This window comes from Aplidium turbinatum, chromosome 7, assembly GCF_918807975.1.
Source record: "Aplidium turbinatum chromosome 7, kaAplTurb1.1, whole genome shotgun sequence".
Taxonomy (NCBI): Eukaryota; Metazoa; Chordata; class Ascidiacea; order Aplousobranchia; family Polyclinidae; genus Aplidium; species Aplidium turbinatum.
In genome coordinates this window covers 4,857,241-4,866,378 of record NC_137478.1, presented here as the reverse complement: position 1 = coordinate 4,866,378, position 9,138 = coordinate 4,857,241, and the positions used below count along the sequence as shown (strand labels likewise).

The 9,138-nt window shown below is 37.7% G+C and overlaps 1 long non-coding RNA gene across 1 annotated transcript; it reads right to left on the bottom strand.

The window, feature by feature from the left end:
- Positions 1 to 984: 984 nt before the first annotated feature.
- LOC145774007 (uncharacterized) lies at positions 985 to 8,945 on the bottom strand. The gene is made up of 4 exons (XR_014289994.1): positions 8,819 to 8,945; positions 6,494 to 6,624; positions 1,292 to 1,448; positions 985 to 1,076 (listed from the first exon to the last, which is right to left on the bottom strand). It is a non-coding gene; the product is annotated as an uncharacterized LOC145774007 (long non-coding RNA).
- Between the last annotated feature and the right edge of the window lie 193 nt (positions 8,946 to 9,138).

Below are 9,138 nucleotides of genomic sequence, written 5' to 3'. Positions count from 1 at the left end.
TAGAAATTTCACGTGTATTATACGTAGATTATACGTACCTTGGGTCGTGTATTATACGTTAATTTTAACGTATAATACACGCATATGTGTCGACACTATTTCACGTGTATTACACGTATATTTGGTGGTGGATTTTACGTGTTTTACACTCGCATTCCACCTAATTTCCGCGTATCTGACAACACTAATACACGTGTTTTCCACGTATATTTGGCGGTGGATTTCACGTGTTTTACACTCGCATTCTATTCAATTTCCGCGTATCTGACTACACTAATACACGTGTTTTCCACGTGTATTTGGTGGTGGATTCCACCCGCATTCTACTCAATTTCCGCGTATCTTACAACACTAATACACGTAGATTCTACGTACCTTTGGTCGTGTATTATACGTTAATTTTAACGTGTAATACACGTATATGTGTCGACACTATTTCACGTGTATTACACGTATCTTTGGTGGTGGATTTTACACCCACATTCTACCTAATTTCCGCATATCTGAATTCAACAATTTAACACCTGTGTATTTGTTATCTATAAAACTTATGCGTATTGTGTCACTGTGCCATTATTTTTATCAATTGCAGTATAGATCGTCCTTGTTAATAACTGCAACTATCTACGTATTCAACTTCAAAAACTACATATCAAAGAACATTTATTTATAATGCGAAAACTACTCAAGTATTAGTGTTTGTGAGTGAGGCCGTGATGGTAATGTCGTCGGCGTAGAGACGAGCCAGCCTACACGAGGTTGGAATGTCAGGTCAGCAGGACCAGGTCTTGCTGCAAATTGGCTCACTTCCCCCCGTCCGGCTCGCAGAGTTGGTCCTGTTCCGACATGATTTTCTTTTCATTTTTCTTGTGTTTCTGAAAAAACAAGAACAGTGTACTCGGGAAGATAACAATGCGTTAATCAAATAAATAAATAGGCGTAAATGACAACTCCTTAATCGCTGATAAACGTTGTTATCCTTACCTGTGTAGACCCTTTGGGAATTAAAAAAAAATCTGTGATTGCACCAAAAAGTTCGGATAGTTTTCCGTCTTTGTTGAGTGTAAGCCAATATTCTGAAAACGAAAAGGTATTTATTAATCTTTCTTTTTATCATTAATAACATTAAGCAAAGATATTTAGGCAAAGTATGTTTATGATGTACCATGCCGAAAAAATAAAAGAATAAATGAATTTGATATACTTTGGTGTATTACAATACATATCTTTAACTATTTAGCAGTAGTTGTATTACAACCAAAAAATATAACATAAAATAACGAGCGCTTACAATTGATGTCAACAGCTAAAGGTTGACACTCTACAGATTCGAAATTGTTGTCAAAGGGAATATAATGTGGCTGATGTCTATTGCGGCGGTATCGGTAAAGGAAATGAAGTGTTCAATGCAAGCCTCTTTGTCTGATGTTCTTCATCATCATCACTATCTAAACAAAAAATGTAAAGTTTACAGTAAATTTCAATTACAACGAACATGTTTTCTGTGTAGTATCTAGCATTAAAAAATCGGCCTGGTACTATTGGGAGAATCCATTTTGGAGACAGCCTTTTTCGGAGATTTCTAAAATCCCAGAGGGGCATATGTATATTGAAAGGAATTAGCTTATAATAGAGGTTTTGTTTGTCGTATCCAGGCTTACACCCGGTAGTTGAAGATTTAGATTAAGTGGATGGGAAGGCAAGGAAGCCAATCTTCGTGTCCACCTTCAGGCATGCCTTTAAGTGTCCTGCCAAAGACACAGCCACATGCTCTTGAGCGGTGTCGAACCGGCGACCTTTCGATTACCGTTCCAGGGCTCTCACCACTCGGCTATGCAGCCGACGTGGTTATGGCTATGCAGCATAGAGGTTATGTACCATAATGTCTCAGCGAGAAAAAAAACAGTTGTCAAACGGGGTTTCATGATTAATAATTAGAGGTTAAAAGAACAAAGTCTCAGCGAAAAAAAAGCAATCCGGACAGAAATAGGTCCAACACTGACTGCAAAGCAGTGTTCTATAATATTATATATAAGACAGCCGTGCTAGTCTATGACATTTCAAGTGATCAACGTAGGTACTAGGTAGCACAGTTGAGACTCGCTGGTAGAGAGACGCACAACCAATTAATGCTTAAGCACAGCTATATGGTCAAACAATGGGTGTACTGTGAGATTGTACTGTACATGTGCTGTCACGGAATTGTTCTTAGAGTCTCTCCCTCAGCCAGTATCAACTGTGCTACATACGTTGATCGGGTCTGCTACTATTCGGCGAGTCCGATTCGGCGAGTCCGATTCGACTAGTCCGATTCGGCGAGTTCCCTATTCGGCGAGAGCCCTTTTCGGCGAGTGCCCTATTCGGCGAGGTTTTGAAATTTTTGAAAGGAAATTATCGGGTACCGTAGCCTAATTATAATTGCCGTTTTTACATCGTTTTAACGTCGCTAAACGTTGAAATCGTGCAGAAAGGAATAAAAAGAAAATGTTTGAACTATTAAATTAAAATTCGTCATGTCAGTTCGGTTGTTTGTATTTCTGACCATCATATGAAAAACAATACACGTCAACATAGCAAAGGTAGAAGCGACAAAACGCGAACGTTAAAACGTGCTTGAATTCGTCATGTCAGTTCAGTTGTTTTTCTTTCTGATCATGATATCAAAAACAATACGTCAACATAGCAAAGGTGTAGAAAAAGGTAGAAGCGACAAAACGCGAACGTTAAAACGTGCTTGTGACCGAAGTAAGTTATTGAGTTGAAAGAAATTTGGCACGGTCGCAACACTTTCAGAAAAATTTAAGATATGAAGGAAAAATAAAACAGAGAAAATGTTACAAAAAAAAATAAAATAGATCATGTTTATGTCTATATAATAAGTTAGTACTTTTGAATAGTTAAAATGATTAGTTTGGACCAACAAATGTGTGGCCTACAGCTAGGATTGAAAGGAAATTATCGGGTACCGTAGCCTAGTTATCCCGACCAGCAAAAAATTGTTCCAAGAACACAGTTCATTTTTACATTGTAGTAACAGTATGAAAAGGCTAAACAAATGTGTGGCCTATCGTGTTAACGTCGCTAAACGTTGAAATCGTGTAGAAAAGGGAGCTTTTGCTGACTAGGATACTTTGAAACTGAGAAACATTCACAGAAGCCCTACGATTTGTTCCAAGAACCCATTTAGCATAACATTTCATTTGTACATTGATTTAACGTCTGAATACATTATCTTAAAAATGCAACGTATCGTAGGGCTTCTGTGAATGTTTCTCAGTTTCAACGTATCCTAGTCAGCAAAAGCACCCTTTTCTACACGATTTCAACGTTTAGCGACGTTAAAACGATAGGGCACACATTTGGTTAGCCTTTTCATTCTGTTACTACAATGTAAAAATGAACTGTTAGGCTAACTGGGTTCTTGGAACAAATTTTTGCTGGTCGGTATAACTAGGCTACGGTAGCCTACCCGATAATTTCCTTTCAATCTAAGCTGTAGGAGTGTAGGTCACACATTTGTTGATCCAAACTAATCATTTTAACCATAGGCGCCTAAGCCGTGGGGTCCAGGCCCCCACGCATATTTCCGCGTGGGAGCAACTTTTTATGCGGCATTGATACATAAAACAATAGATGAACTAGCGATCGGCAGCAGGAAAACATTTTTAAATACAAACCGCAACAGCTTCGCAGTAAATAATCACTAGAACGAGTAGCGATGCTACAATCCCCCCCCAGACAAAAAATGACTGATTTTGCTGCCTGTGACATAGCAAAAATCTACCATTTTGCGTCGATTCAATGTCATCAGATGTTGAATGCACCCAAAAACAACATAATTTGCTACGTTGACGCAGCGTGCGTTTAACTTAATGCGCTTGCAAACAGCCTCCTGTCGCTTTCGAAAGTCGAAACCTCTGCAGAGAATTGACGCGGCAGTGAATCGGTTGCTGTGAAAATGAACTTGAAGTCTCGGCCCGAGGTTACCACTAACCAACGTAACAAGGGCTGGTACAAACCGCATTGCGCACAGTCGCACAAGCGGCATAATCAACACAACAACGGACTCGCGCAAACTGCATGGCGCACACACGTCCGTTGCCATAGAAACCCGATCAAAGGCGGGGAATATGCGCATCTTTTGTTTCATCTGCAACACGAAAACGGGCGTATTACAGCGAATTTAAACTTGAAAGCTGGTCAGCCATAAGTTGCGATATTGTAGTGAAAAGGGAGCAATGTCAAGTCGAAAACTTAATCAAACGTCTCTCTGTAACTATTTTTCAAGGGCTGTTTACGGATGTCAGCAACTTTTAAATTTATTAAAGGTGACGTGCTGTTGAATTGATGTAAACATGAATGATTTTGCTTTCAACAGGTATATTTGCAAGCATATGATCAAGTTAGTATTTTCATTCCATTTACAGTATACCTTTTCGTCTCTTATTTCATGCTAATAAATCTAGTTCGTTGCTAAACTTTATGTTGCGCTTAGCTTAAAGAGTCGCAGTCCATCAACCGCTAGCCAACGCAGACGCATAGCATGTGTTTTGGTCGAGCTTTGTTTATAATAATTAACGGTAGGTCGAACGTAGCGATAACTCCGAGTGTGGCAATAAAAGCAATCCTAGTGTGACGACATAATTACGTCATCCATCTGCGTGACATTTCGCTGAATTTACGTTGCTGCTGATGAAACACGCTTTCGCCCCCACGGCCAAAAAAATAGTTAGGCGCCTATGATTTTAACTATTCAAAAGTACTAACTTATAGACATAAACATTATTTTTTTTGTAACATTTTCTTTGTTTTATTTTTCCTTCATATCTTAAATTTTTTTGAAGGTGATGCAACCTTGCCAAATTTCTTTCAACTCAATAACTTACTTCGGTCACAAGCACGTTTTAACGTTCGCGTTTTGTCGCTTCTACCTTTTTCTACACCTTTGCTATGTTGACGTGAATTGTCGCTTCTACCTTTGCTATGTTGACGTGTATTGTTTTTCATATGATGGTCAGAAATAAAAACAACTGAACTGACATGACGAATTTTAATTTAATTAATATTTCAAACATTTTATTTTTATTCCTTTCTGCACGATTTCAACGTTTAGCGACGTTAAAACGATGTAAAAACGGCAATTGCAATTAGGCTACGGTACCCGATAATTTCCTTTTAAAAACTTCAAAAACTCGCCGAATAGGGCACTCGCCGAAAAGGGCTCTCGCCGAATAGGGAACTCGCCGAATCGGACTAGTCGAATCGGACTCGCCGAATCGGACTCGCCGAAACGGGCCATTCCGACGTTGATCACTCTCTACATATATGGAACTGTGTAGCTTAAAATTTTTGGGTAATAACTAGGGCCATTTAAAGTCATTAAAGTCATATTTTTTTCTATGCATCAGTAAGTCGTGAAATCAATTTTAACGCAAAAACCGCATCCCTACGAGGTATAATAAGAAAGTTATGAAGTCATATAAAGTCATATTTTCCTGGTTAGGTCATAAATCAGCTTTTTAAGTTATATAGTCATATTTTTGAGTTATAAAGTCATACCGTTGTATAGTTTAAATAAAAAGTACCAATTTAAACGGTGAAGCAAATAAGCACTAAGAATGTAAGAGTCACTGTAAAGAGCGTCAAAAATTCAGTCAACGATCCAAAGTTGACTAGCCAGTTAACAGAAATGTGCCGCCACTACAACAATATTTCAAACTTAATACTCAAAATGGAAAGTTGTACGTAGGCTACACCATCAAAGAGGCCCATGCTGATCTAAATGCCCTTGATTTCTGAAAAGATCCGCTTGAGCTCAAAAATTACATTAAGAAGCGATTGGACAAAAACGATGTGATAGAAACAAATTATGGAGCTACAAACACAGCTACAAGACATTTCACCAGCGCTTTATGCAAAACTGCAGAAGTGGCAACCCACGTCAGCGTCTGTGGAGCGCTCATTTTCCTTACTAAAGTCATTTTTACGTCCAAATCGTAACTTCAAAGACTCTAACATTCCACACTACATGAAACTGTACTACAACAGTGGTTTAAAATAAAAATGAATGTGTATTACTGCTATGTTGCGTATGTTTTACTCTTTAGTTCGGTGAGTGACGTTGTTCGCATGTAAAAATAAACGATTTTCACATAAAGTCATATAAAGTCATATTTTTCAAAAAATAAAGTCATATTATTGATTTTTTAAGGTCATATATAAATGGCCCTAGTAATAACACAATACAGGTTTGAACAATACTTATAGATTTACAATCACTAAAGTTAGATCGCAACAGTCTGTTTCCCCCTATGAGGGTTCGTCGGGAGGTATTTACTGACGAACCCTAACAGGGGGAACAGATATGATATGTTTATATCTTAGTTTAGTGACTGTTAATCCATAAATATAGATTTATAGAACTACATTAAATTTATAATCTCATAAATAAATTTTTCTAAACTACTTTAACAATTGTGTATTATCAACCTACCCAATCAGAAGAACTTAGGACTTCTACTCTTCTCTTTGTACGTTTTCTGATGATCTGATCCTCTTTTTCCAAGTTCAAAGTGTAGGCCTATTCTTCTTTCTCCGACATAGCTAAAGCAATTTTATAGTCATCTGAAATATAAACATTTAGGTTAAACTAAATAATATAGGTTATCAATAGGGCCATTTTTATTTTGACCTAAAAAAATTTTTTTGATTTTATTTTTATCAAATTTTGACCTTATTTTGACCTAACGAAATTTGTAGAGGCCACAGTTCTTCCTTGAATTGATACCAGTTACCCAAACATAACATTTTGTCGATTTCAGACCCGAACGTGTTCAATAAAAGGGACTTGTTCAAAAAAATTGCCTTGATTGCAATGCTAGTTGTCGCTCCAATCCAGCTTGATAGCGTTTACTTTTCCTGTCGCTTTCAACAAAATACTCTTTATCTCAATTCACTATAAACTCGCAAAAATTTACCTTAAATCACCCCCGGGAGTTGCATTAAATTCACCAGGAAAATCTCGCCAAATCTGTTTAACTTTTGCTGAAGACGATTTAGCTTGCTTAGGCATTTTTGTACAGTAGAACTTGGATAACTCGTCACTCTAGGGGAAACAGAAAAAGTGACGACTTACGCGAACTGACGACCAATGCAAACAGCCAAATTTTGCCATTTTTTCGTGTCGCATTAATTTCATGGTGCTCCGCAACCTAATTAAATGCGATAGTGGTAAAGTGAGACGAAGTGGAAAGCGTTGTGTTTTTTTCTCCTTTTTGAGGTGCTATTCTTACCAGATTCATAATCCGCAATAATTTTTTCTGAATTTTTTAGGAGGGTGTTCAACGTCGTCCTTGGTAGGTCATGTTCTTCAGAAAATTTAGTCTTGTTCCTAATTTCGCCTTCTTTGAATTTCGTTACAATTTCATACTTAGCTTGTAAGTTTAAGCACTTTACCTTTCTCTTCGTCATCCTGCGTTGCTGCAACTTTTGTTTACACGAAACGGTACTGTCGCAAATGAATCACGCACGTGGTGAACAGCGCTTCTCTTATCGGCAACAGAGCACGTGCGCGATGCTCGCACACTCGCAATCGACCAGACCTACATACTTCACGCATGTGCGTCTGGCCCGATAGAGTGTGTGCGTGCACACGTCTTAGCGCAGTAATTTCTTCTCGAAAGAGTCTGTAAATGCCACGCCAGCATTTGGGTGGATGACAACTTAGACGAATTTTACGTCCCAGGGGAAGAAAAACAGTGACGACTTATTCGAATTGACAAATTATGCGATGACCACTTAACCGAACTTGATTGTGTACAAAAGATAGGCTATCTGCCGGGACCTGGCAATCATTGACGACTTGGGCAAACTGACGAGTTTTCCGAAAACGAGTTATCCAAGTTCTACTGTATTACAAAATGTCAGTAAGCTATTTCTAAAATCCAAACTGTTGATCTTCGAAAAGACCACGTTTGTCGAAAAAACGTGTTTTATAAGAACTATTTAAATACGTAATAATGAATAACTTAAACAATGGAAAATTTGTGATAAAAGTTAGTGTTGATCTAAGAGGGCATTGTGACATATTTCCTGTTTTTATGGGTTAATATGGCTTAATTGTGTCGCAGTTCCTGATTAACAATGCTTCTACGAGGATTTTGACAAAAATTACTCTCAAGAAACACAAAAAAGTTTGTCAAAAGCCATAATTTGACAAACTTTGACTTTATTGTCAATTTTGCTATATCCACAAAGCCAGGCCATGTGGTGCTTAAGTAGCTGAAATACACCCACCAACTATAATTTTGATACCAATTTGTTTTCTAAGCAACATTATTAACAAGGCAGTAGTAACAAGCTAAAAGGGAGGCTAAAAGTATAACTGACCCCCTCCCCCGTCAATGCTTTGCATGAAACCACAAAGATTTAAGCAGGCCTATGTCAATGCTTGTCCAGTAACCTTATTTAGGCTGTTTTGGCCGTCTAACACTAACCTTTCGTTATAGCACTGCACATGTTGGTGGTAAACGCAACGCCAAATCTTCTACTTTTGACAAAAGTAACAATTTGTTGTTATCATATCTCACAAACCTGAGGTGATAGGATAAATCTGAGGTCAGATTCGGATTCAGCACCCCAAAGTTACTCTAAATCAGTTTTCAAAGTTCATGGAGCAAAAAAAATTTTTTTTTGTAGACCAGTGTAATTCACTTCATGCAAAAGTTATCAATACTTGTCATAAAGAAATTGAGTACAAAATGCTCTTCTTGCCATAAACATAAAATTTGTAGCAATATAAAAATAAAGTATTTCTTACCATTACAACCAAGGACTCTTATTGCATATATATATAATACAATGTACAATTGTACATTTTGCCTTATCCACAATTGAGCATTTTTTAACATGATTGCTTGCTCCAAATGGTGGACAATAACATTGACCTAAGTTGGTAGTCTGCAAAGTAAATAGGAATAGCAGTATGCCAGTTATAAACCGGGTTAAGCAAATTGGATGCAACCTAATTCGTACCGTCAGTTCGTACCTTGTAAAGATCGAGAGAAAACATTAAAAAAAGCCGAAGTTGCTGATCGCAGTTTCCACAGACATTTTAAAATTTTCCGGCTGGAAAGATCG